Genomic DNA, 26043 nt, shown 5'->3' with positions numbered 1-26043 from the left:
CATTTTCTTGAGTCCCACCATTGTTATTTGCAGAGTGTTCTCTGCCTGCTCAGGCATCCCACGTTGGCCTGGCACCAAGCAGGGTCTCTGACCACTTGATACACTAGGCCTGTGTGCCTGTGCTACATGGAGCCTACTAACATCTTCATTCAGTGCCCCACCAACCTCAGCATAAGGAAATGCCAGTCTTATACCCAAAGTCCTCAGCCTAAGTCAGGGCAAAGGCCTATGGAGACACAGCAGAGCCTAGGTGTCCTGGTGATCTGGGGGTCTGAACACATTCTGGGTCCCATAGTGCCATGAAGGACTCCCAGATCCCCTAGTACAGCTACAGCCCTAACCCTAGCCTTCCACAGGGAGGGGAGGCAGGCCCTGGCATGGCAGAAGTGCTGCCTAGCATATCTAGACCCTGCTAAATCCCACCTTTTAGCATGGAGGGTACTGGCCCAGCAGGGAAATAGACCCAGCTACCCTGGATCTAAGGGCTGGGTGCCAAGCTTGCACTCTCTCTTATTCTCTCCAGCAAACCTGGCCCATTCCTCTTTCACACCCCAACTCCTATAGAAATGCATCTTTTTCCTATCCATTTCCTCTTATCTCCCAACTTCTGCCTGATTGCACTAATACCTGTCTCAGAGCTGACACGTGACCTTTCTACTGCCTGATCCATACCTCTTCCCCCTCTATGTTTGTTCTTGATCTCACCCATTTGGCCACTCCTACACCTTGTATCTGTTCTCCAATGATGGTTGTGGTGGCAGGCTTCTCCCATTGTTTCTTCTATTCCTTTACAGCTGTTCTTCTTCCTCTGTCAGCCCCCCAAACCATGAGCATCTCTCCAGCCTAAAGCACTTACCCTCTCTGCTTTATTCTCCTTTTGAGAACTCATTATTCTCATTATTTTCCTGTCATCAGCTCTTACCTCTGTGAGGGCACCTCTTCCTATTCCCTTCCTGGCCCTGTCCTCTCCATCTCTGAAGCGCAGACTTCCTAGTGAACTCCGCTATGCAGATATTTCACCATTACTCCTCAGTTACGTCTAAAACCCAAGCTGTCAACCTCCTCCTAGCCTTCTCTCTTTGCCCTAATGTTTTTTTTTTTTTAGACAGAGTCCTACTCTGTCACCCAAGCTGGAGTACTGTGGTGGCACAATCTCATTGCAACCTCCACCTCCCGGGTTCCAGCGATTCTCCTGCCTCAGCTTCCCAAGTAGCTGGGATTTTAGGCCTGCACCACCATGCCCAGCTAATTTTTGTAGTTTTAGTAGGGATGGAGTTTCACCATGTTGGCCAGGCTAGTCTCGAACTCCTGACCTCATGTGATTCGAGCCCTAACCTTCTTATACATCATTGCCCCATTGTCCAGCCTCAAAATCTTATTTTGTACTCCCCTTTTCCCTTTACTTTCCTACCGTATCTCTCTCCATCCCAGCCTAACCATATCCAGTCACAAAGTTCTAGGCATGGTCCCTTAAAATGTTGTGTCCCTGTCTCAAGATACATCCCTGTATTTTTAAAAATCTTCTGGCTTATATCTTAACTTTTACAATAGGCCTTAACCCTACCCTCTGCTCTATTCATGATCAAAGCATATCTCAGTGGTCAGTTGAAGGCAAATTCATGACTTCCCTCTTTGCCAAAAATTACCCCCACCTCAAATTCTTTTAAGATTAATTACTCTCAAAAACCTCTGTTGTGAAAAATCTGTTGGGATTCCTGGTAGACCCTCGATCCTCTCTTGGCAGTCCCAAGCTCTAATGCCTTCAAGGGCAACACAGGTGACATGAATGTGGAGGGTGGGGTGCAGACTGTAGCACATTCTAGAGCACAGCCCTCCTCTCAAGGACCAGGCGTGATGCCAAGCAAACCATCTCTCCATGAGCCCAATCGAGACTCCAGCCCATTTGCCACCATTACTCAGTATCTGAATCAAACCATCAAAACCTTCACGGTGCTACACACTGGGAACTAGTCACTTGTGTTCTTTTTGCAAATACCTTTGTCTAGCCTTGCTTTGGTGCTAGGCAGTAAGCTAACTCTGAGTGACTTTGTAAGGTCAGCCATAGGGAACTCACCATTTAATCTAAAGAAAGGATGATGTCCAGGGCAATAGGTAAAATCACTTATTTTTATCATTCTGAGTGGATGTATTTTTGTAAATTTCCTCACACCTCTTACAGGGTAAAATGAGGCACTAATTCATGAAAAGTCAAATTCTTCAATCTGTTTCCTCTCCTTCTAGAAGGTGAATTCCCCAAGGATGGGGATCTGTGTGTCTCTCCTTCTTGACTGTATTCCAATTCTAGAACAGTGTCCAGGACTTCGTACATGCTTGCTACAAACCTGTTGCCTGAGTTTGCACTGTCTCCAGCTTTGTCTGGCTTTTATTCCTCATTGTAAACTCCCAAGACCAGACCTTCTGTTTCACTGTGTTCTGCACATTGCTGCCAGATAGCTTTTCGACTCAGCTTTCATCATGTCAATCCTCTGCTAAAAACCCTTCTTTGCTTCCAGTTGCCTGCAAGGCTTCCAAATTAATTTTTTTTTTTTTGAGATGGTGTCTTGCTCTGTCACTCAGGCTGGAGTGCAATAGTCAGATCTCAGCTCACTGCAACCTCTGCCTCCCAGGTTCAAGTGATTCTCCTGCCTCAGCCTCCTGAGCAGCTGGGATTACAGGCACTTGCCCGCTACCATGCTCAGCTAATTTTTGTATTTTTAGTAGAGATGGGGTTTCACCATTTTGGCCAGGCTGGTCTCGAACTTCTGACCTCAGGTAATCCCCCCACCTTGGGCTCCCAAAGAGGTGGGATTACAGGTATGAGCTACCAAGCCTGTCCCCAAATTCATCTTGATCCAACCTTCTTTCTTGGTTGTCTCCACTCAAAAGTCTGACTCCTGCTTTACCACAACATCTTACCTGCTCAGTTCTTCCCCCTCCACGTCTCCCTGCTCATCCACTTCTGCCCCACTGATTTCCCATAATAAGTCTGCTTCTTCCTCTCCTTGCCTGAACCATCTCTTACCTCGTATAAACACCCCTCCTCTTTTTCTCTCTGACATGGGTCTTGGACTACTCTTGCTTTTGACTGCCAAGGCACTATATAAATCAGAGTCTTGGGAGGGTTTCACCAAATAAACATTTATTAGGAACCTTGTCTGAGCAGGGTACTGCATTCAGACATTCAGTTTACTTTCTAAACATGAGAGGGAGTAAGATGAGCAAGCTGAAGGTGCTGCTAGCTAGGACATCTTATGAGAATCACAGTTCTCTAGAAAGATATGCAGAGGTGCCCGTGAACTTCTACATCAAGGAGACACAGGGTATCAGGACTGGAAAGAAATGCTGTGATCTTCTAATAATACGGTCTCTCCCTTTAAAAATGAACCACTTACATAAGATTCAGGGAAGGTCACTTGTCAATGGTCACTTAAAAGCAGGGAAGTGATATTATTTCCAACCCCTGGCACTGGGGTCATGACACTTGAGGTTCCAGTTATTCTTCCTAGCAAGCTTCCAAGTGATTCCCTGGGAAATGCTTGTTCTGGAGCAGGAGCGATACAATACAAACCAACAAGAAGAACGCAGATAGATACACATGGTGTGGTTGGCCTGGACTGCCTTCAGGGCAAATGCCATTTCCACTCAGTAGTTCCCATCTCTGCTATAGTCTCTGACTGACCATTTGTGTGGAATGAGCAAAAAGTCCTGAGGGCACCAATGAGAGACCTCAGCTCCTAGGGTTCTACCCACATACGGAAGACTATTGACAGTGTATGAAAGGTACCTGCTGCCAAACCCCACATTTCACATGTGTGTGCAGACCCAAAGCTCTTTGGCATCCATCAGACAGGACTGCAGCTTTCTCACTCATCTCTGAGGTCCCATGACTTCTAGAACAACACTTGCCCCAGGAGGTGCTCCATGTGGGTTCATGGAATCACACCTTTCTTCACAAAGACTTATTGGCTGACCACCAGCAAGCCTGGGACTTGGGCATATTTCCAGGGTGCCCTTATCTCAGCTTACATCTTTGCTTGTCTGATGGTGCCTCTGGTTCCTCAGATACCTAATCCATTGTCTTCCCAGTGGGCTGTATCTGGTAGAGTCTCCCACAGAAATTTTTTTGAAACACAGTGAGAAATGACTGTCTTAAAAGACTTCTTGATCAATAAAGGCATTTCAGGCCATGGGACAAAGTGGAGGGCAGTATTTGGGGAGCAGAGGCCCACCATTGGCCTATTGAATTGGGGTTGATCCCCCAGATCCTTATTGCATTGGGGTTGCCTGACACCCAAACTGTAATTTTTCTCATAAGGAGTCTGGCCTTAAGTTGAGGAGGAGGCAGAAAGGGCCAGTCAGGGATTGTCCAGTCATTTTTCTAGGAAGTTTCCCACCACTTCACTTTCAACTCAATTTTATATGACCTAACAGGTTACCTGGCTCCAGAGAAGATAAAGTGTTGGAATTTTCCAGTCAAAATTGGGCTTTTAACCTGAAGAGGGAAAAGGCTGAAGTTACAACATCACGAGAGCAGGCTTTGGGGTCAGCTGAGCTGAGTGTAAGTCCCAGAGACCTGCTTCCTTCCCAGGCCTGCTGCACCCTGGCTGAGGGAGTACACTAAAGTCACCTCAGGACTCTCAGGTGAGGGCAAAAGGGAAACCTCTGGAGCCAAACGCCAGTGGTGGTGTCTGTCATTTCTCCGGCTGTAAGGTCTCTGTGGCACATGGAGTTGTGGGATTCCTTGTCTCTGGTAGCAAAGACAGAAGGTCCCCAAGTGGATACACAATCTTTAGGGCAGCACAGATGCTGCCAGCCAGAGGCCCCTGAACCTCTTTCTGTGGCAGAATCCAGAGCCATGCCTCAGTCTTGGCGTCCAAGATTTATCGCACTGCGGTCCCAAGTGGCCTTGCTTCCTTCCACTCATCTATCCTTCCACTCAACTTAGCAAGAACTTATGATAAGTTCTTGTAACAGCAGAAACAGGAGATGTCTTTCAGTATTCCCACAGCATAAGTTCCTTCAGAGTGAGGACCCCCACCTTGCTCCTCTCTCTAGCCACAAGTGCCTCACATGCAGTAAGTGCTCAGTAAATGTGAAATGAGTGAACCAATGGTTAACATCTTAAGCCTTTTAGACCTGGGGTCATCAAAGAATGATGCATTCACGTATCCTCAGAGGGATGTTTGCCTTCTTCATATCTAAGCAGTGATTCCAGATGCCAAGTCCCAGCAATGCAGTGGCCCATAGCTACCACCCAAACAGTCAGATAGCAGCACCACTGCTGGCCTTTCCTTGAGAGCTTATCTGTTGTTTAATGAACAGACTGTGAGGCCGTAGAGATGTCCTAGAGCAGGAACGCTCTCTGGCAAGGAAGCCCCTGGCTGACCCCAGAGTGCTGGGGCCACCTAGCCTCTCTGGACGTCCATTTCCTTATCTATAAAGCAAGGGGGTTGAGCCACAGGGCCCCTCTTATCTCTGTATCTGCTGCCCAGCATTCTTACCCTTTGTCTTAGCTGCCCTTCCCCAGCCGTTTCCCATGCCTTTGCCCTGCCGCCTTCCTTAGTTCTTTTCTTCCACATTGTCTTAGGCCAGCCAGTGGTGCCTGTAGGCCCAGGTATGAAGAGATATACTGAGACATCAGGGAAGCCGGGGTGCACATGGCCCATTATCGCCACCTTCTCTATCTCTTCTCATTTTCTTTAGAGTCCCAGACCCACTGTGGGAATCCAGTGAAAGCACTGGAATCTCACTCTGGAGAAACAGACTCGGGAATCAACATGCAAAGCTTTTAGTATAATTCTGGGATCCTGGAACCCCTAAGGCCCATCCACAGACCTCAGATTAACAACTCCTGGGTCCAGTTCTTTTCTCAACCTTCTGCCTCAGGTTTCCAATGTCCCAGAGGCTCTTTCTAGATTAAAACTGCCTTCACTGACCAGTAGAAAGTTGTTTCCAGGTTATAAGGGAATACAATTTCTCTTGAAGATTTTCCATTTTAACTGGACCGCAAATTACAGTTCTTCATGGGTTGTTACACTCTTCGGTCCACAGAACAAGTGAGAAAGGTTTAAGGAGAGAGTGAGGGGCACATTTGGTGTGCTGATATCCCGTCTGTGGCTCCTCAGACTAACACTGTCCATGGCCACACTGTAGCCCTGCAGGAGCATCTGGCTCATGGGATCTCCAGGCTTCCGCCAAGGAGGGTTCCAGTGCATGGAGGGCACATGGAGGGCAAGCATGTGGAGGCCACTCTCTTCACCCCCAAGATTGAGTAAATCTGCAGTGTCCTAGCCACTGTTCTAGGCTCAAGGAATATGGGGAAATGAAGTTGTTGCTCTTACGGAGTTAATCTGGGCAAGATGGAGCCACCCATATCATCATAAGTCACATTGCACAAGTGTTCAACCAGAGGCATAAACAGCTATGAAGAGAGAGGAAAAAGTGGCTACCCTAGGAAGGTCATGTATGGCTTTATAAGCAGGCCTTGAAGAAGATGCATTATTCTGCAAGATACCAAGTTAAGGAAGGGCGTAGCAGGTAGAGAGAATGAGAAACAAATTGGCAGAGGGACACTCAGCTGCTTCTACATCCCACCCCCCACCCCATTCACTTTCCTGGGTCCAGAGGTACCTGCTGTCACTATGTCCACTGCTAGATCGCTGCCTCAGGCTCTTCATTAGAAAAATGGGGGAAATAATGGTATTTCTTGATGTGGTTACTAGGAGGAAGAAATGAGATAAAGCCTGTTAAGGCCTTGTCAGGTTTCTAGCATATGGTAAAACTTCAATAAACTTATTAATATTGAGTCTCCAGTAAGAGCAGAGGTAATAATGGACAGTCCTGGGACTAGCTGGAAGAAATAGTATGTACTGGAGTTTGCCTTCAGGGGTCCCTAAAGAGCTGTATGCTTTTGGACAGGTCACTATATCTGTCTTGAGAACGTGGAGCAGGCTGGGGAACGGGGAAGTCTTTTAGCTCCCAATACATCCCTGTTGTTGCAGCTACATTAGGACTCATGTAAGGGCCATCAGTCACTGAACACACTTGTGGGATTGTTGACATTTACCTCCAGTGCCCCTTCTCACCCACGCTTCCTTTTCTGTGTCATTTCCCCACATTTTCTATCCACCCACTATCCTCTACCCTGACAGAGGAAATTACCTCATCAACACAATTCACATCCAGGGGCTAATCCTTCAACTTGTTCTCCCTCCTGGGATATTTTCATGTTAACATGTACCTGGAGCAGTTCCTAATGATCATTAAGAAAAGGTTTGGCACTCTCTCAGCTCTAGGGAAGCCTGTAGTCTACTGGGAGAGAAAAACTAAGAAGCTTGGTACTGTTGACAAGTACAAAGAGATATTAGCACACAGACCAAAGAAGGCTTCACGTGAATGATGGGACTTGCTCTGGGTCTTGAAATGTGGTTGAGATTTTGATGGCAAGTAGAGGAGAGGTCTTTGCAATGCTGGAGGTAGGAGTGTGTAAAGCAGTTGGGGGATGATAAGAATGAAGAAGCTGGATTTGTGTTGGGAAGCAGTAATGTCTGTGGTGGAACCGTAAGTAGAAACGCAGTTGATAAGGGAGGATACATGAGAGGCAGTGCTCTCTTAGTCGACCCCTGTTTTCTAATTTGCCCATGACCTCCCATTTGGTGATACAAGGAAACTAGAGAAAGTTTTGAGAAAGACACAGCAAACTCAACTAGCTAAACTGTCTGCGGGTGCTGGCAGGAGAGGAAGGCATCTTCAGAAGTCTATTATGAGCCTTGCAAAAAATTTTTAATTTTTTATCTTCGTTGCAAATGACACTTGGTTGCAAATGACCTTCGACTGCTTTCCAAATTATGTCTATCTTCAGTGACTGACTGAAGGATTGGCTCCAGTGAGATATCTGTATATGACTTTTTAGTTTTGAGACTTCAGTCTTCAGTTCTTGCTTAAATATTTGACTATTGCCCCACTCCCCACCTCCATTCTCACCATTTTTGCTTCTTAGAATATCAGTTAGACAAACATTCAGCTCATGGATTCACCCCTCATATTTCTTGCCTGCTTCCTCAGATTTTTCATCTCTTTTCTCTTTGTGCTGCATTCTGGGATAATTCCTTGGTTGACTCTTCCAATCCAGTTTGTCATCTGTTTGTCCTTTCAGGCCATCCATTCACATTTTTATTTCAAAAATCAAAATATTAATGCCCATTATCTGTTTATGTGTTTATGGATGCAATATCTGCTTGTATCTCTGATGCTAACAATATATTCTTGAGTCCTATTTTGATTGATCAGCAAGCCTCCTCCTGTAAAAACTCCATTTATAACTTGCGACTTCCTTTCAAGGTGCTGACATTCCTCAAATGCACAGTGACTACTTAATATGTGCTCATTTGTGGCTGAAATTTCCAGTTAGTCATTTGGCTAACAGGAAAAATGAAATGAGATGGATCGAAGGGAGCTGTGGGGTCCTATAGGAGTATGTAACAGAAAACCCTCTGGAACCTCAAACAGGGTCATGTGCTCCCTTAAGCTGAGTCTTAAGGATGAGTGGGTATTTGCCAGGAGAAAAAATGGCAAAAAGATGGTAACTTATTCCAAGGAGAGAAGACAGTGTGTTCAAAGGCCCTGATCGTGAGGAAGGCAATGTTCTTACCAAAAGTAGGAAATTGCCCTCTTTCCAAATTATATAAGCATTATTCAGTAATTGGGGGGCAAACACAATTTGTCCTAAGGGTCTCTGGAACAGCTGAGCAGTCAATTCCCACATGGTTTCTACCCAGCAGGGTATGGGGAGTTGAAGGGGGGGTAGCCCCAGTGCAGGTGGGCTGGGGCTAACTGATATTTTCACCATTTCTCATTAAAGTTACTTATGACATGGGAGACAGAGAAAGGTCCCTTGTCTCTACAAAAACCAAGCTAAAGTAATTCAAAGGAATCCAAATTGTGTTTGCCCCCCAATTACTAAATAATGGTAAGACAGTTCTCCAAATGCAAAGGCTAAACCTTGGAACTAACGTTCCTCGACATCTTTAACAATGCGTCCAAAGAGCGAGTGACGGCACAGATGCCAGGGCTGCAGCAGACTGACATTCTTTAGAGGTGGAGAGAAATACACAGATGGGGAGAAGCCACAGGGAGCCAGTATGAGTGGACAGAGAAGAGACAAAGATAGGTGACGCGTTTTGTGAAAAAAACTGACCCAAATTACGTTTATGATTCATCCATTTACTAACTTTCCTAGAATCCTGAACTACAAATAAGTGCAACGCATGGTGTTAGGATTCCAGTATTGCGGGGAGGAGGACAGGTAGGAAGGACACTAAAAGAATATTGTTTTTGCCTTTAATGATACAGCTAGAGAGAAAGACAGGAATACAGATGAAAATAGCAAAGCTTTATGTGATAAACGCCACAGGAAATATCTACTTTGATATGCAAATTATCAACGTAGAACAGTGAAAGGCAACGGGAATCAGCAACTCTCTCCCAGTGCGGCAATCCTTCCTGTCTGGTGAAATCACTAGGATTTTGCTGGAACTAGATGGTGGCATGCTCTAGGTGATGATACACGGCACAGAGTCAGATGTATTTTGAGTGTTTTCCCAGAAATACTGGTCCTAAAGGGTTGCTAAAGCCTTAGTGATATTGGGAAATTTTTGGAAAAGCATTAAATGTGAAGTCAGGGAAAGCCCATAGAAACTAACCCACAGCATATCTGAGGTAAACCATGCTATCGTATGCATTCACTGTGACTAAAAACATTTGGTTCCTCTTAAAAGGATAAAGCAGGGCCACTCAGATAGCTTGGAAAGAGGTTAATGGAAACTAGCTGAGCTGGAGTGAGATTATCATGAGTTTTCAGGATATTGAATCATTCAGAAGTCAGAAGTGGTGTCTCAGGCTGTCCCAAAGTTAAGAAATTGTTTACTTCGAAATCAGAGGAAGGAACAGGCCAAGATCATCCAAGACCTTAGATTTCTATAATCTTATCAGAGAAACAAGTAATGGGTATTATTAATATGACCTACCACAACATTGTAAAAAAGCAAAAAGAGGAAGATAATGCTTTTGGTCAATTAATATTAATTACAAGTTAAGGAAATGAAGAAAGCAAGTGTGTTCCTTCAATGCATTGGGTTTTTTTTTTTTAGCAGTTTCGTTACAGATGGCACAATGCCTTGATATAGCCAACTGCATGAGCGCTTGTGTTGCATACAACTGGCAATAAAATTGACCATTTGAACAAAGTGTTCTGGGGGTTAAGAGGAAGCAAACAGTCACTTTCCCTGGGGTAGTCAAGGAGAGTTTCATAGAGGTCATGGTGGAGGAATAAGATTCTAAGGAGAGAAGCATGGGGCAGGTTCTCCCCGGGAGTGAGAACAGCATGCATGCAAGGGCCCACTGGAGAGGATGAAGGGTGAAGCAATAGAGTCTTCAGATTCTGGGCCATCTCTCACAGCCCACCATCTCACCCCCAATCAATTGTTATTTCATCTCTGAAAGTCTGTCCTCTCCCCTTTCCTCTCTATTCTCAATGCCATCTGTGAGTAAAGGCTTTCGTCAGCCGCCTCCTGCAACAGAATCACAACAAATCACCCTGCCCCTATTCTCTCCTCCTACCAATTCCTCCTCCTTACTGCTGACAGTTAGCCTTCCAAAATCTATAGAGTTTGCCGTGTCATGCCTGGACTCACAGACCTGAAGACTCCTTACCCCTCTCTTTTATATTATTATTAATATAGGATTTCCCAATTTCTGGCAAAAGAAACTACTTGATTTCCTGTTCTACAATAAAGAAAATGTAGCTGCACATTTAAATTTGGAGAAAGGCTGCAGTGTTATGTCCTAGCTCTTAGAAAACTTCATGATACTTGCTTTGGCCTGCAGCAGGCAGAGCATGAACCCATTGGGTACAAGTTGGCGTTGAAGATGACAAAATGGATTATGGAAATGGTGAATAAAAAAACACATTGCTTGTACTCCTGGAGCTTATAGTCCAGGAAGGGAGACAGGCAAAATACAGATAGTCACCCAAATAAGTACTTAATTTCAGTTCTGTGATGGAAAAGGTAAGATTTCAGGAAAGATTAAACCAGGGACCTAACTTTGGCCACTGTAGAGGTGGTATTTAAGGTCTCAAGAGAAGCTGAAATTGCCAGGGAGAATATGCTGTGAGATGAGCTCCCAAAGAAATCAAGAATTTAGAATTTGATAGGAGAAGAGCAGGCAAAAAAAATCCTCAGAAAGAACAGTTATAAGGTATAAATAAAACAAACAAAAACCTATTTTGTTACTGAAGCCAAGAGGAGAGAGTGTTTCAAGAAGGAAGATCTGGTTAACTGTATGAAGTGCTGCTGAGCGGTCAAGTCAGATGAAGGCAGAACATGGACATTTGATAAAGCCAGGGAATGACTGGTGACCACAGCAAGATAGTTTCTGCAAATGTCGTGAAGCAGGAAGCCAGAATAGAAAGGAGAGGAGGAGATAAAGTAGAGCCAGTGCCTATGTATAATGGTCAAAAAGCATGGCTGTACAAGGAGAACAGACAGAATGAGTGATAGCTTGACAGAGATGTGGAGTTAGGGAAGTTTTCACTTGCTTGGTTTTGTTTGTGATGGTGGATGCTCACATATATTTGAGTGCTGAAGAGAAGAATCCAGTGGTAAGGAAGAGGTCGAAGATTTGGAAAAGACAGCGTATAGATGATGGAACAAGAGCCCTGACCAGGGAGGAAGGGATGGGATCCAGGTACCTGTGAGGGACTGTCCTTGACTGGAGGTGGTGATGAGAGGAGAGGACAGGAGCAAATGCAGTGGACCCATTCTCCCTCCCAGGTGGCTTCTTCGGGAAGAAGGGGTTGCAAGCATTCCAACTCTGAGAGGAAGAAATGAAATTGTGATTGTGAACGTGGAGGGAGCTTCTAGAAAGGCATGGTAGACCTGCGAGGCAGTGGAGGTCCCAGCTGAGTTTGGAGAGCATGATGTTTGAGCCATGCCAAAATGCCCAGTTGTGTCACATTTTCCAGTAATTCTGATCTGTTCAGGCAACAGGCATGAGTAGGTCCGGGAACAAATGAGAGGTGAACAAAGGATTTAGTGGTATTTTGAGGACACTGTAGGAAGAACCATGGCCTCTGAGCTAAATACAGAAGAAAATGAAGATAGGAGGAGATTTATGGACATAGGAAAAGTGGAGGGACCATTGGCTTGGAAATCTCATTGAGGCTGGAGAACTGCTGTAGTCAGGGGACTTGAGCAAGGTGGCTGGAGGTTGGTGGTGAGAGAATGAGATTTCAGAGGAATAGTTTCTGATGATGACAAGGTCACCACTGTGGCATGTGAGTGTGTGCTGAGGTGAAAGGGCAAAGAAAAGCACTAAAGGTGCAGTCATCATGGAACTGGGCAGTTAGGGCATTGGTTGGATGAGCCACAAGGACATTCAGTTACTTAGAATGATGGCAGCAGTCAGAGGGAGAGGGTAAGACCCCAAGAAAGACACCAAAGTCTTTGGTTAGTAGGGGAGGCAGGGTGAATTAGTGGATGGTGTGAACCTTACAGGAGATTTCAGTCTTTTAGAAAGAAAGAGTAACCGTCAAGGGACAGCAGTGAAATGCCTGAAAGACACCAACACCAGCTCTCAGCACTGAAACTGGAGAATTTATTATTGAAAATGCAGGGCAGCAGGAAAAATGCAGCCTTCAGGGGCCAGCCCCAATACAGTGAGGAGACAGAGTGGGAAGGATCACCAGGGAACGGGAACAGTTGGATGAAGCTGGGGAGACAGGGAACAGGAGCTGGGTATGGTACAGGCAGAAAGCAGTAGCAGTCCCTTGGTGACAGCTGTAGCACACCTCTCAGTGAAGTCTGGAGTTACTTGATAGCCTCAAATGAGTCCAATTAGTATCAGTTTGGATACTTCATAGAGATCAAGGCCACCCCCAAATTAGGATAGCTGTAGTTTCCAGGTCATGGCTTCTGAGACTCTGAGTTCATTAATGTAAGTCACTTCAGAGTGCACAGATGATAAATTATTACAAAACCAATGTAGGATTGTGTCACCAACTTTACAGAAATAACACATAAGTAATCAGACGTTCAAGCCAATTATACTTTCTTATGTTGCACAAATCCTATTTCATCCATCTTTCCAGTTTCATCCCCTGCCACTTGCCCTGCGCTCCACCCAGCTCTATCAAATTCCCAAACACACTTCCCCGTTTGGGCCTCCAAGGCTACGTGTGTGAAGTTCTCTATACCCAGTATAGCCTCCCAGCCTGGATTCTACCCCTGAGCTGGGGGCAGGTCAGATAGCATTCCATGTCCTGTCTTCCCTCTGAGATGTTGATCTGGTTACCCTTTATTCCCTCCCCACATTAAGTCAGCTGAGCATTTTTCATTGCCTCAGAGAAGCAGAAAGCAGATGGGAAAAAAATATTTTGAATTTCCAAATCCTATTGGCTGCAGTAATGGCTTGAAAAAATAAATGGGATGGGGATAGAAAGTCTTCTTGGGCTGGAGGGAGAAAGAGAGGCTGAGGGAGGCAAGTTGCTCTGGTCAGGGCTCTCTGTGGGAACCCGGGGAAAAGCACATCGCTCTCAGATGTCCCAGTCCCAACTGCAGTTTCCTGTCATTAACCCACTCAACCTGCTCACCTGTCTTCTTTTTACTTATACTGATTTTTACATTTGCTTTTTTCACTGTCTTTATGTAAAATTTTGGCTATCTTAAATTTTTAAAGTCCAGGTTGCAGTTATCTTTTAAGAAAAAAATCAGATCTGGCTCCAGAGGAATCACGTTACCTCGTAGCAACACCCATTTGTCCCAAGCCAGGACTGTCCTCTTTCCACAGTGCCAACCATTCCTGGATGGTTTATTATATTCTGATTGTTACCTGCCTTCCCTTTTAGCTGTTTGAGCTTGATTCAGATCCCTGGATGCCTGCTGAGCCAGTCAGGCTACAGGCTGGAGGATATGCCTGGTCTCGATAAATCTAGTGATAGCCCCAGAAACATAGCAAATCTAGTTTCTGACAAACTTCAGGGAGATGACTGGCTTCCTTTGCACAAAGGTAAAAGAAGTTTCTGTGCTCTCCCAAAGTCTCCCCAGCTGTGTAACCCAGAGTCAGCTGAGGAAAGACTTTGCTCTCACCTCACAAAAAGTTTCCAGATCCAACCAACCCTTCTCTGCCAGGCTGGGAGAAGAGCAAAGAGAAGTGAATACATGAGGATGTGCCTACATACCACCCGTGTATGCCGTCTACATACTTATACAAGGCACCCACATTTCTATGGACAAAGCAGAGCAAACATTAGATGGAGCATCTTAAGAGGTTAAACTATGTACCGGAGGTCTCACAGCTAATTAGTGACAGAGTTTGGAGCCCAGGCCACCTGTCTCTCTTTCCAGCCAGTGCCCCTAAAGATGCTATTGCTTTGTCCTGACTATAGATGGACTGAGTGGAAAGCCTCCTCCCCCATGGCAGAAGAAGAAGCACCTTCCTCCTCACCCAGACGAAGGTGGACAAGATTTTGCCAGGCCTTCAACCCTCGGAGTCAAGGATTCATGTACAAATTCTATCGGGCGCAAAACACTTTTATTGGAACTTTCCAAGTTTATTTTTATTTTGAAATTCCAGGTGCTTACTCCATGTGTAGGACATGTTTCCTAAAAACAGCTCATCTCTGCTCTTGCCCGTTTAGTATAAGCTCTCAAAAGCAGCCCTGGACTGTGTGCAGAAACCTGGAGGCAAAGAACTGACAAATCACAGCGGTCCCTTCATCTGTGGAAAGCCCCAGGGCAAGGCACGGGAAGCTTTCCCGGGTCTGGTCTTTCACTCTTTTGGTGCCATTGGGTCATTGTCTGACTAGGAGTTTTCATTCTGGAAGGGAAGGCATTGCCAGTGAGCTTGAAACATTTTACTATGCTCTCCATGATGTGGCTGTTGTCATGGTTACTTTTTTCACCAAATTGAGACCCTCAGCCTTATTCCACACTGGAGAGGAAGTCAAAGAACAGGGCAGTCTGCATCCAGAAGAAAATCTGAGGCGGGCAGGAACTTTCCCTGCTTCTACCCAGACACATTCCCTGCTCTGGGGAGCAAGGCTGCCCTCCTTTCTGGCTTTTCATGACAAAGCTTGGGTCTTTGTCGCTCCCAGGGCGAATCGAGACACATTTTTGTTGGAGGCTTTCAGGAGCAAAACCAGCTCCTCTGCTTGTGTCCATTCACAGCTGGAGCAGCCCAGGCACTAGGCGAGGCAGGGGGGCCGCGAGCTGTCTCCAGCCGGCCGCCTGTGGTCGGTGCCGCCCACGGAATCTGCATGGCCCAGTGCAAAATGAAAACGCGGGGCCCCTTGTGCAAAAAGTAGAAAAAAAGCCTTTCCCTTTTTCCGTGGTCTTTCTGTCCACCTGTCTTGGCTGGTTTTATTTGCTAGTCAATGCTGCACTCCCTTGGGCACTGGTATGCTGGCGGGGCAAAGGCCGACCTGGCAAAGGCGACCCGGCGCTGCAGCACCGTCGCCACCCTGGCTGTGCGCTCAGGCCTACGCCACCCCATGTCCGTATCTGGCCACTGCCCAGGGAGGAGAGCAGCCGTGTTCACCAGGTGGGGGCTCAGAACCGGTCTCTGGAAGACGCAGGAGACGTGACCGGAGTGAGACAAGAGTACAAGCTGTCGAGCATCCGCTGTCTCATTGCACTTCACATACAAAAACTCAGATTCAAAGAAAAAACGAAGAATTTCACATGGTAACTGCAGAGCATTAAACTCCAAATGCGACCCCTTCTGAGCGTGGGACCCTATGGCGGATCGCTATTGGTTGAAACCAGCCCTGCCTGCTCCCCAGGCCCCGGGGAAGGGTCCTTCCTGTGCCCACCGCCGCTGAGCAGGCAAGAGCACTCGAAGGAACCTGAATGCCACAACTGGCTGGCACTAGGCATTGCTCCGCCTTCGCCCCTCCCCAACCTGGAGAAGAAGCAGATACCTAGTAGATAAATATGAAAGCAAAGTACCACATCAGTTCCCCCTAGGTTTCTTCCAGAGCACGTGTCAAATCTTTTTACTGTAGAGGTGAGATTGGCTTCCTTCCATCAGACCCCACCTTCCCCCATCCCATTTGAAGGACTTTGCCAAAGCATAAGTAACATGCAATAAATCTCAAATATTTAAAGTGTACTATCTTATGAGCTCTAACATACACACTCGCACTTGTGAAGCCATTACCAAAATCAAGATGGCATCTAATTTCCATCACCCGTTTGTCATCCATCCTTCCTCCATCCCGATCCCCAGATAACTACTGATTTGCTCCCTGTCACTATTGGTCAGTTTGTGCTTTCTGCAATTCTATTGTCATTATAATCAAACAGCCTGTATTCTTTTTTGTCTGGCTTCTTTTACTTAGCATGTTGATTTTGAGATTTATTCTTATTGTTCATATCAATAGTTTGTTCCTTAATATTGCCAAGTAGTACTCAATTGCATAGCTATGCCACAGTTTATCCACTCACTTCTTAAGGAACATATGATTGTTTCCTTCCTTTTTTTTTTTTTTTTTTTGGCTGTTTCAAGCAAGGCTATGATGGTTGTCAGTGTGCAAGTCTTTGTGTGGACATGTATTTCACTTGCTGTATAGCAGGTGTATGTTTAACTTTTTAAGAAACTGCCAAATTATCTTCCAAAGTTCCGCTGCATTCCCACCAGTAGTATAGAAGAATTCCGTTTGCTTCACATTCTCAATCTTTGAATTTTAGCCATTCCAGAGGTATCTGATTGTGATCTTAATTTACATCTTCTTGTTACTAATAATTTTGAACATTTTCCAATCAACCTACTGGCCATTCATGTATCTTTTGTGAAGCATCTGGTCAAATCGTTTTTTCCCATTAAAAATATTGGGTTGTCTTATTTTTTGTTTTTTATGTATTCTGGATTCAAGTTCTTTGTCTGATACGTGTGTTTGGAATACTTTCACCTAGTCTGTGCTCTGCTTTATTTTCTTTGTGTCAGTTGAGGATCAAAAGTTTTAAATTTTTGATCAAGTTTGTCAGGTGTTTTTATGGCTCATGCTTTTTTTTGTATTCTGAGAGACCTTTGTCTACTCCAAGGTCACCTCCTGTTTTCTTCTAGAAGTGTAATCCTTTTAGGTTTTATATGTAAGTCTTGATCCATTTTGAGTTAAATTTTGTATATGGTATGAGGTAAGGGTTAATAGGTTTATTTTTTCTCTCTATGGCTATATCCAGCACCATTTGTTGAAAAGGTCCCTTTTTTTCCCCCTCAAATTGAATTCCCTTAGTACCTTTGTTAAAAATTGGCAATATACGTGTGGGTATATTTCTGGATTTTCTGTTCTGTTCCATTAATTTATATGTTTATTTTTTTGCCAACATGAAACTCTTTTGATTACTGTAGTTATAATAAGTCTTGAAATATAAAGGCAAGGTTAGTAAATTGAAGGTTGAACTCTCCAAGTTGGTTCTTTTAAAAAAAAAAAAATTATGAGGTTGCCATGGAGGTGCACTGCTCACATCTCCTTAAAACAACTGCTACTACTACCACTACCACTACTATCTGGAGCATAGTTGACAGCTCCACTTTATGCATTCACCACCATGTTCACAGAAAGGCCATGTTTCTCTGGGTAGCTCCTATACAACGACAAGCATGCGAAAGGTACTGGTGGTAGCCCATTCCAGTCCAGGCAGGACTCTTCCAGCACGCAGTCTTTGCTGGGGGGTCCCCTGCTGCTGGCTGCAACTCTCTCAGAGCTGTCTGAAGCCCTTTCCACACAACTCTCCTTTCCCTCTCTTTCAAGGATTTCAGACCTGCACTGGGGACTGAAAGCTTTCTGGCTTACTCCTGCTCCCTCCCTTCTTATCTTTCCCAGTCATTTGCCCCTGTAAACCTCTTGTATGTTTAATGCAGTCTTGTCACTTGCTTCTTAAAGGCTCCTAACAAACACGCACATTGGTTATTCTAGGTCTTTTGCATTTGCATATAAATTTTAGAAATCAGCTTGTGAAATTACCCCAAAAATCCTGATGAAATTTTAAGTGGCAGTTCATTCGCTCTATAGATCAACAGAGCCAATTTTCCACGAACATGATAATTCCTTTTCAATTTGTTTCAGTAATGTTTTGTAATTTCTGGTATAGAGATATTAGACATCTTTTGTTAGATTTATTCCTAAGTATTTTTGTTTGTTTTTGGTGCTACTGTATAAAATTGTTTTAAAGTTTTTATGTTCTAATTGACTGCTAACAGTATATAAGACTACAACTGGATTTCATATGTTAACCTTGTACCCTGAAACCTTGCTGAATTTATTAATAGTCCCAGTAGTTTGGTCTCTGCTTCCTCCCCCACCTGCTTAAACAAAAGCTTTTGGGGAATCACGGTGCTCTGGTAAGCCTAGGGTGTGGGTAACCAGAGGTCCCCCAGTGAGTATCCCTCTCCCTGCCTGGAATCTCTTCACCCTCAGAGACAGCTTCTAGAAGTTGCCGAAGAAACCTCATACTCCAAGTAACAGTATAAGCAACCACTGCTCTAGCGAAATTAGTATTTACTGATCACCTCCCCCCATATTTTATAGGTATCTTATCTCATTTTAGTCTTCAAAATTAAAAAAGAAAACCTCTGTGTGAGATAAGTAGAAGTTGCTCCATTTTAAAGATGAAGAAGTAGAGATTAAATCTCTTTGACAGGGTCTCAACAGTTGGTTTCTTTCTGAGGAAAGACCAAAATCTATCCATCTGACTCCAGAGTTTATGCTCCTTCCTCCCACCGCAAGCTGATTATCCTCAGGCCACACAGGCAGACAGATTTCAAAATGGGTCTCTGCTGAGGCCCAGGTCTTTAGACTGTCTTGTGTTCATTCAGCACGTGGCCCTGTGGGTCTGGAGGCCTGACTAGGCTCTGGTATTACACCCTCACAATGCCTGCCACGCAGTCTGGTTTCCTAGCTTCCTGTTCCTCCTAAATAGCTTTGTGAGGATACCAGTAGCTTCCTTCTCACCCTGTCTGATGAACTGTGTGCAATTCTAAGCATTTTTTTTTTTAACTTCCCTTCTGCCTTTGCAGAGAACATCTCCTTGGAACCAGGTGGCTCAGTTTGCTTCTGTTTTTTTTTCTCAAGTCTGTGGTCACTTCTCAATCATCCTCTCTCCGGATTCTTTTTGTATCCCCCTCTCCTTAATCACCCAGGTCATGCAGTCTGTGGTCTCCAGATCTTCTGTTCTGTCCCTCTCTCATTCCTAGAGATGCTCTTTCAAGCACCTGGAGGAGCAAGACCCCTCTAACCAAGCCTGCCAGTCACCTAAAGTTCTACCAGGTTAACCCTAGTGTACCCATAAAACCATTATAATACCTTGAAATTTCTAATAGTTTTAACATCTAAATGATGTTTTCCAGATTATTCCCCTGTCTTCCTGTACTCTCAGAAGAGTACATCTTTTCTGAGACCCAGTGTGTCTTGATTTATAGTTTAACATCTCTAAAAAATGTTCTCACTTGGATGGACAATTTACAAGATCTAAACCTTGTTGACAAACCAGCTGCACCATAATTCCACCCACACAGGTAGCTAAGCCTTAAAGTTCTCTTTAGTTCTAGGGATCCCAGCATCCTTTTGGTCTTCTTTCCTTCTTCTCCTCTCCAATATCCACTCACTGAGCCTAGCCCATTGTTTTCTCTGAACTAGTCTTGGATTAGGCTGTATCCTCTGTGGCTACTGCTACTCTTTGATTGATTAGTCCACAGATTTCCAAATCCAAAGACTGATCTTCTAGTTGTATTATCCCCCCATCAGGGTCAATGTTGATTTGAAAAAAATCTTTTCCTCTGGCACTGTTTAAATCATAGGTATTCACAATCTGTTGATATTACAGTGTTTGCATCAGCAGGTGGTTTTTTACCAGCTCTTCACTGTCTGTTCGCTACATCCAAACTCCTTGCCGTGGTCTTTAGGATTTTCTACCATTGTCCTATAGTACCAAGTTCATTGTTTATATTCTGCCTCAATGTGGAACTCCTTCAGCCAAGAGAGAAATGCCAGGCTGGCTTACCCTTCTACACAACCTGGCCACTCTCTCATCCATGCTTGTGTCCATTGTGTTCTACACACTGTGAGTGGCAACTTACTATCCATCTTCAATTTTTCCCTTCAGTTTTAACCTCAGCTCTATCTTTTCCTATTTCTTCTCAAACCCTTCCCAACCTTCAAGACGTGTATTCCAGAGTAAATCTCTTATTTGCTGTTAGACTAGCCCTAAAGAGCAGAAGTTCCCAAATTTAACTGGAAATGAGCTTTATTAGGCTATGAACTTCTTCAAGACAAGGATCATGTCTTATTTAACTTTATAGCACCAGCATCTAGACCAGTGCCAGATACATCATTTGAATGCAATAAAAATGGCATAAGTGGCCCTTTTTTTTCACCCAGAGTTGCCAGATAAAAGGAGACTTTCTTTGTACTAGGTAGAAAGTGGAACTAGGCACGTACTCTCCACAGCAGGTGTGTGGTGTCAATGTGCCAGCCATATACATCAATAGCACCACTCACCAGGCAGGAATTCAAGCAGGGTGAACATGCTGATTGGAGACAAGGACCCTTGGGAAGTAGAGGCATGAAGATTACTTATGCACAAGGATTATTACTGATTTTCGTACAAAAATTACTAGGCATTCTTTTCAGACTTCCTGAGCTGCCCATCAGCCCTCTGACTCACAATTGGAGGAATTAACCATAGATATCCCTGAGGAGGGAAGGAATGGAAAAAGAAATGGGAGATTGCTTCTTAAGCCTCTTGGGAGCGTTAGTCTTTCCTCTGGGGAATGGACTCAAGTGTAACAGGTGAAGAGCTCTCTCTGTATTCACGACGGTCATGCCAAATTCAAGGCAGACCACCTCAGAATCTATCTGCTACAAATACCATCATATTTCCCAGTTGTAGGAAAGAGCCACAGTGTTTCCAGCCAAAGACTTGAGTTTGAGTCCCACCTACATGAACTGTCTGGCTCTGGGCACGATACTCCAGATGTCTGAGTGATGCAAGTATCACAAGAAATAGAGATGCACAGAGTGGTTATTCCAGAACTGCCTATAGCCACCCTGTCCCTCACTCTTCTGTACATCATCTCCTACCCACAAACCATTTCGGGGAAGGTTGTTTTTTAATGAGCTCACTTTTTTTAATGACCTTCTCTAAGATTGATGCCTCTATCACGGGTATTTGAAGAAAGGGCAACACCATAAGCCAGAGGGGACAGCTTACTGAAATCCTGCAACTTTGAAGTGACATTTCACTGTCATCTTCTCACCCCAACTCCCAGGCCTGCCCTAGCCACACCTGGGCTCTCGTTCCTTCACCTTAACTTGGTGGCTTGTCACTTGACCCATTCTGGATCGTGGTTTGGCTTCTGCTCTGCTTGTGTAGTCCCTAACTGTTGTGGCCTGGGTTGGGGTGGGAGGGACACCCCAGAACTGTTCACACAGAAAGAGAACCTCAAAGAGTCCTACCCCACTTCATTTGGGATGTACATCATGGCAAGAAATGGTGCCATGCCCTGTGGCTACCACGGTCACAGCCTAACTGAGCACCCACCTCTGGTTCATAGCCAGTGGCAGCCTTGAAAACACAGGACCTGAGTCACTCCAACCAACAGAACCAGTGATTAAGGAGCCTCTTCTCTGAAAAGATGCCTGAATCTCTACCCCCAGCCCAATCACTTAGAGCTTTTGCTTTACTAAGACCAGAGGGACTATTTAGCATCAGTTTTAAATTGCAGCTTGTGACACAAGGAAAGTACACAGGCTTGGGAGTCAGAATGTCCTGGGTTGAAATTCAACTTTGCCATTCACTGTTTAGGTAACACATTGACAAACTGCTGGGTCTGGCTTTGGCACGTGTGAAATGGGGACACTGACACCTCCGCACAGTTGCCTTAAAGATTAAGCAAAACTGTACATTGCAAATTGCCCAGCCCTCATCAAGCACCTAACTCAGAGTGGCTGCTCTTTTTTTTTGTTTCTTGCTTCCTTCTCACCAGAGAAAGACTAAATTATCTGAAGCATGGATCATTTATAAGAGCTTTTTAAAAATCTTCCAAAAGGCCAATCATGTAGTAATTGAACAAGTTTCTGCCTGATTGTTTCCATTCAGACAGTAAGGTGTCCAGAATAAATAGATTCATTTGCAACATGGATCACCCCCATAGCAGGACTGCTTACAGTGTGCCTGACAGCTAATACATCCCCCCGGCCCACCCCACACCAGTTTCCAGCCTCAGGTTTGAAGGAAAAGAGCCATCTAGTTTGTCTAGGACTTTTAGACACTGAATAAAGATTGTGTTGGAAACTATCATTCACAAGATTAAAACTATCCTTTTTCCTGGGAAGCTCTCACTGATAGAGAGGCTTGTTTTGATTTCCTCATTTATATTGAGACCAGTCATATGCACGCACACATATGTGAATGTGTGCGTGTGTGTCTCAGAAGTAACTAATCCCAACACAGCAGAATGATTTGGCTCAGTCTACAGCAGCCAGTCTAATCAGAGTATTTCATAGTGTATCTCCCGTCTTGCAGGTGTTTTTCCATCTTTGTAGATGGCTCATTCAGCCAGCCAAAATGATAAGCTCTACAGTCCCATTGACCCCCCTTGTTTCCTCAGGTACAGATAAAACTCAGAACACATGAACCTCAAAGGACACAGTGACTAGATTTTAAGAACCACTGCAAAAACTTATCTGCCACTTGCAATATAAATGTTATCATACCTTCGCTTTCATTTTAAAACCCTTCATATTTTAGGAGACTACAGTACCATTAAAACTGAAAACATATCCAGACACAGCCAACACAAATTACATCTTACAATTATTTATGCAAGTTTCTTAACTTTAAAGCCACAAACCATTTCTACAATAATTACCACACTGCAAGTACATAAAATTTTAGTTCTGAAGGACAAGACTATATGCTTCTCTGTGATTTCATAGTGCATTGCTTTAAAAGCATTTCTATAGTTCAACCCAAAACACCCAACTTTCTAACTTCCAAGCAAAGACATCACAAAAATGAATTCTTCTGCCTGAAGTTCGTAGTAGTAACAGAAATAAAGGTCATAAGCAGCTTTAAATCAAATGTAATCATATTGTGCTGTTGAAGTGACTTTGCTTAGAGTAGCAACTGTAAATCCCAAAATTTCTGGGATTGTGTTGGTTTTGAATGCCCTGACCCATTACCAAGCTCTGTATTCAGACAAAGCTACCCATTTTTTGGTTCCAAGAAGATGTCTGCATAACAGTTCAATTTAAAGAGGCATTTGCACCTCAGAAAGGGCACAAAAAAAAAAAAAAAAAAAAAAAGAAAAAGAGAAAGAAGAAAGAGAGACAAAGAGAGAAAGTGGTAAAAGTAGTTCTTATAAAAAATGAAACGATGTGTCACTATCTCAACTTGTCTTTATTGAAAATAAAATTTTCTAATCTGTTTTCTTAGATCTGCAGTATCTCTATGTAACATTGTTTCCAAGCTCAATTAGGAGGATTTTTATTTCACCCCCCATAAAACATCTCATTTTTATGCCCTTTGAGCACCCCAAGTAGGTTTATAATTAAGCTTGTGCTTAATTGAAGGAGTATAGATAAAATAACAATTGTTTCTCATTTCTAATTCCAATTTTCTGGAAAGACATTTAAATTGTTAATTTCTGAGTACCTGAAAAAAGCAAACAAGGTACAGATGCCTATAATTTTTTCTATTTTTAGTTTTGGAATGAATCTTTTCTTACGGCAATTAAAGCAAATGAAAAAACCAGTACTTGAACACTTGCAGCAAAAGACTATCACTTGCTACTGAAATTGACATTGGATTAAAAAGCTAAGGTTTGAAAGTAAAATTATTTTGCTACTCTTTAAATATTTAAGCAGTTTTAAAATACAGTAGAAAATAAATACACGTATTTCCCTAATAGTGCACACCATTTGGGTGACATTCTGTATGCTCTTATTTTTGCCACAATGTGGATTTTTTTCCCATCAAATGAAAACCTACAGAAATAAACGCTGAAACAAATAGTAGATTGTTCCCCTCCTTCCCTTCTCATGCCAATGAAATACTTCAAGTGAACTGTTTTCTGATCACAAAAATCATGGTTTTTTTTTTTTAAAAAATCAGCAAGCAGTTATTTAAAAGAATACATGCTATTATTAAAAGTTAGCCAAGACCAACTAGTAAGACCTCAAAAATGAACATATTTCAAAGAATTTTGTTCTTTTCAAAAGTTGCATGAGTTTTTTTTTTTTTTTCTCCAGGAAAATGTGCAAATATCAAGGTTACCTGGGTCTGCTGGTCACTTCTAGTTTTTGGACTCCTGAAGATGGTGAGTTTTGCTAATGATGCGCGGCCGTTTAGGAACCGGTGGCTTTTCTGGCAATCACTCTTTGTGTGCCATCTTTTATAAAGGTGCTTCTTGTTGCTAAGAGATCAGTTGCTTGGAGACCAAACCATTAAAAAAATATATATGTCAGGGGCCAACATAAATTATAACCAAATTTTGTCATTTCAGCTCGCCCTCTGAATGTTTCGCTTTTGTAATAGATCGTAGCGTACCAAGAGAAGCCAATTACTAATCACAAATAGAAAGCTGACCATGAGGAGGAGAAAAGATCTGTGTGTACGCTCCCATGAACAGAGTAATGCCATGCCTCCCTTCCGTGGAGGTACATCCTCGCTGGGCTCTCTGAAACTTCGGCTCCTCATGGGGGGTCCTAGACAGACGCTGTAAATACAGATTTACACAGACACACACACAGATAGCTGTCCCAGGGAAACTTGAGTGCAGGCTTGAGTATGAAGACATGACAATTGTGGAGCTACTTTATAGTCTTTTCCTAAGGAAAATTAAGAGAAAAATGCTATGCTTAGGAAAATGTAAGTTGGAAATCTGAAGTGATGTTAGCCTCCAGCCAGATGTTTTTATGTGTGAACACGATTGTCACTGCATCAGGTTCAGTTGTGTATACCCGGGGCTTACAGGGGTGCTTGGATAAAAATCTCTCTACCTTTTATTTTCTCTCCTGTACTGAGATATAGCATTAGCTGAGAGGGAAAATACAATCAGTTAAGTAAGGTAAGATTTGGCTTGGGGGGAGGCGCCTTTCTCTTTTCCTGGTGTTACCACCCCTTGAGACCCTCCCCTCAAATTTACTGTCAGCTAAATACTGTCCCACATAGGGACATTTACATTTTAGGAATATATTTTTAAACGAAGGACTCAAGTTCCTTTAAGATTTAAGGGAATAGTGGCATTCCAAGCTTCTTAACAGGTAGGATGCAAGATCTTTTGGGGCAAAATAAAGCTGGATGCGACCCTCCACTGGATAACACCATAACACACCTCCTTCTGCATTTCTCCTTCTTCTGCCTCCCCCATTCTCCAAGGTCTCTGTGACTCTGTCCTGGGTGAAAAGCAAGCAAATAAGAGACCAACGACTTGGATTAAAATCAAAATGAGAAGTAGAAAGAGTACCTAGTGTCTTAAAGATGCACGCCCTGCCTAGCCTCCAAAGTGCTTGCCATTCTAGAAGCCTTCAGGCCCCCAGCCTGATTCAGAAGGCATCCTGGAATGAACCCACTGCATAGGAGAGGGCAAGGTGAGACCTGGGGGCTAGGGTGGGAGCCCAGCAGGAGGATGAGAAGGTTCTCATTCCACTTTGTAGTGCTGGTCACTGTCAGATTGGCATCTACCGCCACACCCCCGGCTACAGAGTAGGTGGAAGACCCACAACCAGCCTGAATTTGAAGTAGAGACATATACCAGGAAAAAAGTGAAGAATGATGCCCTGTGTAAGTGGGATGTAGCTAAGGCTCAGAAGAAATTTCCTCAGCAAGAGGAAAGGAAACACTGACTTCCCCCAACCCAAGCTATGAGTCAAAATTGATGAAGACACCAATGACATCCACATTTTCTCTTAAAGTCTCTTACTTCTAATTCCCCAAATTTCTCTTTGTGGCTTATATTTTGGGCTAGAAATGGAAGCAGAAAGGA

General features: G+C 43.9%; 1 protein-coding gene and 1 long non-coding RNA gene across 6 annotated transcripts in view; one reads left to right on the top strand and one right to left on the bottom strand.

The window, feature by feature from the left end:
- The window catches only part of LOC116564387 (aromatase), a 110072-nt gene that overhangs the window by 34912 nt on the left and 49117 nt on the right, over window positions 1-26043 (bottom strand). Inside the window, exon 1 of one of the 3 annotated variants that reach the window (XM_032297468.1) lies at window positions 24333-24406. The exons of the other annotated variants lie outside the window; for them this stretch is intronic. The gene's annotated coding sequence lies outside the window, so the exon portion shown is untranslated. Of the gene's footprint in view, window positions 1-24332; window positions 24407-26043 lie in introns of those variants that run through there. 3 annotated transcript variants of the gene reach the window in all.
- The window catches only part of LOC116564388, a 168690-nt gene that overhangs the window by 138556 nt on the left and 4091 nt on the right, over window positions 1-26043 (top strand). For all 3 annotated transcript variants that reach the window (XR_004274873.1, XR_004274871.1, XR_004274872.1), the window contains exon 3: window positions 24308-25648. This is a non-coding gene — a long non-coding RNA (uncharacterized LOC116564388). The remainder of the gene's footprint in view (window positions 1-24307; window positions 25649-26043) is intronic.

The sequence above is a fragment of the Sapajus apella genome, unplaced genomic scaffold (genome assembly GCF_009761245.1).
Source record: "Sapajus apella isolate SASKATOON/1434 unplaced genomic scaffold, GSC_monkey_1.0 scaffold37, whole genome shotgun sequence".
Taxonomy (NCBI): domain Eukaryota; kingdom Metazoa; phylum Chordata; class Mammalia; order Primates; family Cebidae; genus Sapajus; species Sapajus apella.
The sequence above is the reverse complement of the archived record's forward strand: the minus strand, read 5'-3'. Positions and strand labels throughout refer to the sequence as shown.